The sequence below is a fragment of the Acipenser ruthenus genome, chromosome 4 (assembly GCF_902713425.1).
Source record: "Acipenser ruthenus chromosome 4, fAciRut3.2 maternal haplotype, whole genome shotgun sequence".
In the NCBI taxonomy this organism is placed as follows: domain Eukaryota; kingdom Metazoa; phylum Chordata; class Actinopteri; order Acipenseriformes; family Acipenseridae; genus Acipenser; species Acipenser ruthenus.
Genome location: NC_081192.1, coordinates 53,160,326 through 53,167,650, shown reverse-complemented (window position 1 = coordinate 53,167,650; position 7,325 = coordinate 53,160,326).

Here is a 7,325-nt window from a genome sequence, read left to right as displayed (position 1 = left end):
GAAACTTGGTAAAACCGCCTTGGAGACCCATCAGAAATGCCACCATTTTGAAGTCTCCTATGACCTTGATGCCATCTCAGAAAAATGCAGATATGCATCAACTTAGGCAGCTGGAACTAAACTGAACTGGTGGGTTTAAGGCCCCTGTATTTATACTACTATTTATATTACTGGAAAGTTCTAGAAAGTTCTAGAAGTTACTTCAAGTTTACTCAGCACTGAATCTATCTGGAATGTTCTGGAAAATAGGTAAATTTCAAAATATCACTGTCCTGGTCACAAAAGCAAAGTTTGTGGGGAATAAAAGCAATTTTCTATACTTTTGAGGCATAAGCAATTAGGAAATAACACTTACTACCCAGGAACAAAAAAATAAAAAAATAAATTTGTTACACAGTGATTTGAAAGTGTATCTTATTATTGGTTGACTTACCTCACTGAACTTCCATGCTTTGCTCCTTTTCCTTTCTTTTAAATGCTGAATAGAAACTTCATCTCCATCTACAGATTTCATTCTAATCTTTCTAGACATCCTGTCTGTCTTGGTAGGTAATGTTATGTGTTCAGGCAGGTGTAGGCTCAGAGAGGAGGAGGAATCTTCTTCATTTAAAGACTGCACAGGTGAAAGTGTTCCTCTATCTGAACTCATTCCAGAATGGAGTATTTGCTTGGATGCTATTGAACCTTGATATGTTTTTCTAGATTGTAGACATTCACGACTCACATTTATTTCACTAAGCATGTGGACTGTTAACTCTGAGACTTCAGATGCAAAAGGTGTGCTGTGTTTCACAAAAAAACTAGACCTTCGACCAGGTCGTTTCACATTCAAGAATGATGTTTCATCCTCACATTCATCAGACGGGTCACATTCCATTATTGTCTCCATGTTTTACAGGGCTGTGCAGTGCAAACCTAAAATAATGTGAAACGTATGAAAATATATTTTTGTAAAAACAGCAGAAAGTATGAAAAATTTTGCAAAATATGTCTATTCTTAGTAATTGTAGCGAACAAAACATTTTCATAAAATGTATCTGTTGTGCACTCATATTCACTATAGAGTTCTCAGATGTGCAGTTTTGTAAGAAACATCATATTGCACATTACATTTTAATTTTAAAACATGGCATCTGATACTGCACTAGGTAAAAGAAAGTTCTGTTTACTTGTCTATCCTGTGGGTATCTGTTACACTTGCACTTCCTGGGTCATTTCACCTCAACACCGTCTTTGGATTCAAGCATCTTACTGGCTGCAACCCATGTCAATCATTAGAGGATGCAGCTGACTGGACATGATAAAAAGTAAATCAACCTCTAATTATATTATAGCTCATACCTAAGAAGTGGCATACTGTAGTATCTCAAATGTAAAAGCTCACATGGGTCGAGCATAAAGTCGTTTGCAAAGCGACTAGAAAACAGAGATTTAATGGATAAAGAGGAAGCTGTGGCATGCCTCTTTTTAATGCATTTATTTCTGGTTCATTCCACAGCTCAGAATTGGCTATATTACAAACTGCCAGGGTTTCACAGATTTCATACCGATTATACATCAAAATAACTGAGTTCACAACAGAGAAGGGATTATCAAGGGTTAATAAAATGTCCACACATAAAATTGACTTATTAGAAGATACCAGCAAATGTGCTTTAAACAGATGGACAGTGTTTTTTTTCTTTCTTTAATAGTTTAAGAAACTGCTACGGTATATAATGAAAACAATTGTTTCTTTATTAATAGGTGATTGACATGGTACCTTATTGTGGTAACCCATAGCTGGTTAGTCACTTTTTTTGGTTTGTTTGTTAGTACGACTGATTTTGTTTTCCCAGCATGGGTTTCTTACTATGTTCAACAAACTATTTTTAAATGACCATGTTTAACCATATATTTTTTATATACAAAAATAGCTTACTGTTTTACACAGCCCATTTATAAAATGAGTGCACCTGTATAGAACTTTCTTCATATGGTAAACATTGCAGTCACTGTTGATGTTGGAAAACTGCTTCTTCACCCTATTTTTTTATTACCAAATTCCCCTGATACCTTGTGTATTGGAAAAGTTCAGTTCAACCTTCTAATTGAGTTCAATACCTATAAACACCTGACTGGTACTATTGTGGTTATTCATTTAAAAATACTTAATGTACCTGTTGAGAAAGGGGCCTCCACAGGTAGATTTCTCAGACTGTCGCTCCCCAGATCAGTCACAACATTTTGTAGAATCATCAGTTTTAATAAACACAGATTTTTTTATGTCAGGTTTAATTTGAACAGTGCATATCAAAGAAGAAATACATCAATAATATAATCTGTGTTTGGTGTAAAATACGCCTCACAACCTTTTATTTTTAGTAATATAGCTTATACTTTACCTGTTTTTCATAAGCTAAAGTCTTACTTTTGTTTTTATGCACACTGTGTGGCTTCTGTCACCTCCTTCGCTGTGCTGCCTGTTCTGTGTTGTTATACATCTAAAATCATCAGTCATGCTGAGTATTCCCTACAGCTGGGTTAAGGATAAATTGCACCAGCACCTGATACTTGTTTAGATGCTTTAGTCATTTGAAAGTTAGTAAATAATCATTAATAATAGTTTGTCATTGTCAGAAGTTTCAAATATTACCTTAAATGTTTAGAACCTGCACACACTACATGAAAAGTAGAACCCATTTTTAAGGTAGATAGAAAAAATAATAATTAAGATTGTAACCAGGGTAGTGTAAATGATAAACAGGCTTTAAAAAATGGGGTGTTGATTGCACACTAGTGATCTACAAACTGATTAGCACCAATTAGCATCTTTCTCCTTCCCTTTCATTTTATAAAACTGATACCTGGAGAGGTCTGAATAGACACATTACCAGTTGAATTGCAGACTTTTTCAGGTAAATGTTGAATATATAAAGAGTTTAAAATATTTTAAGGGGTATGTAATTTGTGCTTTATATCGTGAATCAGGTTTTGTACATATAATGTAGGATTTCTGTATATTTTTATTGTTTAATGGGTCTGTTTTATGACTAATACCATCCCATAGCAGGTGGTAGTATTGCTTGTAGATTTGCCAAACAACATAATTAAGAGTGCTCTATGCATATTGTGCACTTTCAAGTAGTATTAAGCTTTCTACAAGAATTGAAGTGACTTAAGGAGTACCAGGGGAAAGGGACATTTATTTTACAGACATTTTACATCTGCTCCAACAAAGGTCTCTGCATAAATGTTGTATTGATCTCTTGACATGATATTTACACAAACTAGCATGTTATACAGTGGAGAGCAGAGCACTCTTCAGTTCCAGTGCATTCAAGTGTAAGCTATTGTAAGATAACATTCCCATTGTACTGATCCCAGATGCTTATAACACAGGAATGCATGCAACCTATCTTTTTCCCAGCTGTAAAATATTAAATGTACCTAATACCTAATAATCTTAACCTAACAATGATAAATGCAGTGAGAAGAATTATGGACCAATGAGAAGTACAGTCTATGGTAGAACCAGCTACCGGAGAACTTCAGTACTGCTCCGTCTCTCAGAGCCTGCCCCCGCCTCCTCAAGGCCCATCTGTGTAGACTGCACTTGTAGATCGCTTGATCTACCACTCCTACTATGTACTGGACTTGCCTGACCTACTCATCACGTTACTGGATCCTCAGTTAATGCACTATCCTTGCTCTATTGCACTACTAATATGTAATTGTAGATATAACTTCTTGTATTCCTAACCTGTTTCATATTTCATATTGTATTTAGTAGTATTATTTGCACTTACTGTAAACTGTACTGTATTTAAATATGAATCTTACATTGCAACCCTGTACTGCCCTGCAACACCTGTAAGTCACCTTGGATAAAGGCGTCTGCCAAATAATATAAATAAATAATAATAAGGATAATAATATACTTCCAAAAAGTTAAATTGCTATAGAAACTACATTTGCTTTAGTACTATATTTAGTTTCCAGTCTTCAAAAGCTTTAATTGTATCTTACTTTAACTCTAGTATACCATAGTAGAATCATAGTAACAGCAAGTAGTTAAGATTGGTAAATCAGTAGTAAATAGGTATATTTAAATGATTAAGTACAGGAAAGCCCTTTCTCTACTTACACCGACAGTTACACTTCATACTAGTTTAATTAAGTTAGGTGTAATCTTTATTTATTTTTTATGTTGTCAGTTAAGCTCAACAGCATTTACTTTTCTAAGTCAAGACAGAGAAAAAAAAAAAACATGTCCCCATTGTTCAAGTGACAGTGTTCCCTTTGAAGTAAATACTTAAGAGATCAAAACAGCATGGTTTACTGCATTTACCACAAGTCTGTCTTCTTTCTTCAAATCAGGTGACATTAATTTCTTAAATCACAAATGTCATGAAACAATGTATTTTAATTTGGGATATTTTATATTGTACTGGTAAAAAGTAGACCACTGTAAATGATCATTATTATTATTTTGTTCAGGCAAAGCAAAACTAGATAACGAATAACCCAGGTTATGTAAGTTTAAACTGACATACAGTAAATAGTACATTTAGTAATAATTCACCAGATCTTGTCCTGTTGGTACAGAAAGCCAAATAAACAACTCTGGTTAAAAGAACACGCAGAGCATGTCATTCCCTGTTCACATGTTATTTTAGTCCGAGACTCCAATCTCCAAGAGTTCAGCAGGACCATTGGAAGTTCAGAGAGGAAGAAGATATTATGGGAAGCCATCCTGTGTTATCATGCAGAAATAACTGGTGTCTTTAGGGACATATTAATCTTTGTTATTTGATTTCATCGCTGAAGAATGAAAGCAGTAGCTGTTGTGTACTATGTGTTGTTAAAGATTAACCCAACAGGAGTATACTTGAAGCCAAATGAATATTTATCAGAAACACTAATTTGGTAAACCGAGCAAAGCCCTTTCTTTAATATCCTACTGGAGCATGCAGTTAAACTCATCAGTGGATTTTTTATAAATGTACTTTTTAAAATACTTACTCCATCTGGAGGAGTTTGAGATATTGCCCTTGTCACACATAGAGAAACTGACAAGGTTGACATTATTTTGATGTTTGCTGAGAGAATTCCTGGATTAGAATGTTGTCATAAAAGGAAAGTGATTGCAAAACAAGGATAATGGCCTCATAGAAGGTCAGTATTATCTGTTTTGTTTGAAAATGCCTTCCTGTTGTCGTCATTTTCTGTGTTTGATAGTCTTTAAAATTCCCCCTCTGTCCTGGCAATAAATGCTGCACCTTTTTTGCTGGCTGTTTTTTATAATTATATCTATATACAGTGCCTTGCGAAAGTATTCGGCCCCCTTGAACTTTGCGACCTTTTGCCACATTTCAGGCTTCAAACATAAAGATATGAAACTGTAATTTTTTGTGAAGAATCAACAACAAGTGGGACACAATCATGAAGTGGAACGAAATTTATTGGATATTTCAAACTTTTTTAACAAATAAAAAACTGAAAAATTGGGCGTGCAAAATTATTCAGCCCCTTTACTTTCAGTGCAGCAAACTCTCTCCAGGAGTTCAGTGAGGATCTCTGAATGATCCAATGTTGACCTAAATGACTAATGATGATAAATAGAATCCACCTGTGTGTAACCAAGTCTCCGTATAAATGCACCTGCACTGTGATAGTCTCAGAGGTCCGTTTAAAGCGCAGAGAGCATCATGAAGAACAAGGAACACACCAGGCAGGTCCGAGATACTGTTGTGGAGAAGTTTAAAGCCGGATTTGGATACAAAAAGATTTCCCAAGCTTTAAACATCCCAAGGAGCACTGTGCAACTGATAATATTGAAATGGAAGGAGTATCAGACCACTGCAAATCTACCAAGACCTGGCCGTCCCTCTAAACTTTCAGCTCATACAAGGAGAAGACTGATCAGAGATGCAGCCAAGAGGCCCATGATCACTCTGGATGAACTGCAGAGATCTACAGCTGAGGTGGGAGACTCTGTCCATAGGACAACAATCAGTCGTATACTGCACAAATCTGGCCTTTATGGAAGAGTGGCAAGAAGAAAGCCATTTCTTAAAGATATCCATAAAAAGTGTTGTTTACAGTTTGCCACAAGCCACCTGGGAGACACACCAAACATGTGGATGAAGGTGCTCTGGTCAGATGAAACCAAAATCGAACTTTTTGGTAACAATGCAAAACGTTATGTTTGGCGTAAAAGCAACACAGCTCATCACCCTGAACACACCATCCCCACTGTCAAACATGGTGGTGGCAGCATCATGGTTTGGGCCTGCTTTTCTTCAGCAGGGACAGGGAAGATGGTTAAAATTGATGGGAAGATGGATGGAGCCAAATACAGGACCATTCTGGAAGAAAACCTGATGGAGTCTGCAAAAGACCTGAGACTGGGACGGAGATTTGTCTTCCAACAAGACAATGATCCAAAACATAAAGCAAAATCTACAATGGAATGGTTCACAAATAAACATATCCAGGTGTTAGAATGGCCAAGTCAAAGTCCAGACCTGAATCCAATCGAGAATCTGTGGAAAGAACTGAAAACTGCTGTTCACAAATGCTCTCCATCCAACCTCACTGAGCTCGAGCTGTTTTGCAAGGAGGAATGGGCAAAAATTTCAGTCTCTCGATGTGCAAAACTGATAGAGACATACCCCAAGCGACTTACAGCTGTAATCGCAGCAAAAGGTGGCGCTACAAAGTATTAACTTAAGGGGGCTGAATAATTTTGCACGCCCAATTTTTCAGTTTTTTATTTGTTAAAAAAGTTTGAAATATCCAATAAATTTCGTTCCACTTCATGATTGTGTCCCACTTGTTGTTGATTCTTCACAAAAAATTACAGTTTCATATCTTTATGTTTGAAGCCTGAAATGTGGCAAAAGGTCGCAAAGTTCAAGGGGGCCGAATACTTTCGCAAGGCACTGTATACACACACACACATACAGGTGCAGCATTTATTGCCACTATTTATTACCATTTATTGCCATGGCAAGCTAAATCCTGAATCATAGGCTTCAACTAGAACCTGAAGTTGCTGAAAGTGCTTGTAAAGCAGCCACTATCTCTGCTTGACTATCTTTCAGTCATGAAAAATTACACTTAAAGTGATGGTTTAATGTGACTTTATGTTGTATCATTTTTAACTGTCAGAATATGCAAATAGGTAAGTAGATAATATTTAACTTTGTTGCTTCCATGTCTCTTGAATGTTGACTTCCATCCTACTGGTTCAATGTATGCCGTATAATATAGTACGATAGTTTTCCTCCATCCTGGTAATTTGGCCACATAAACTACTGCAACCCCTAATTTGTTTTAAT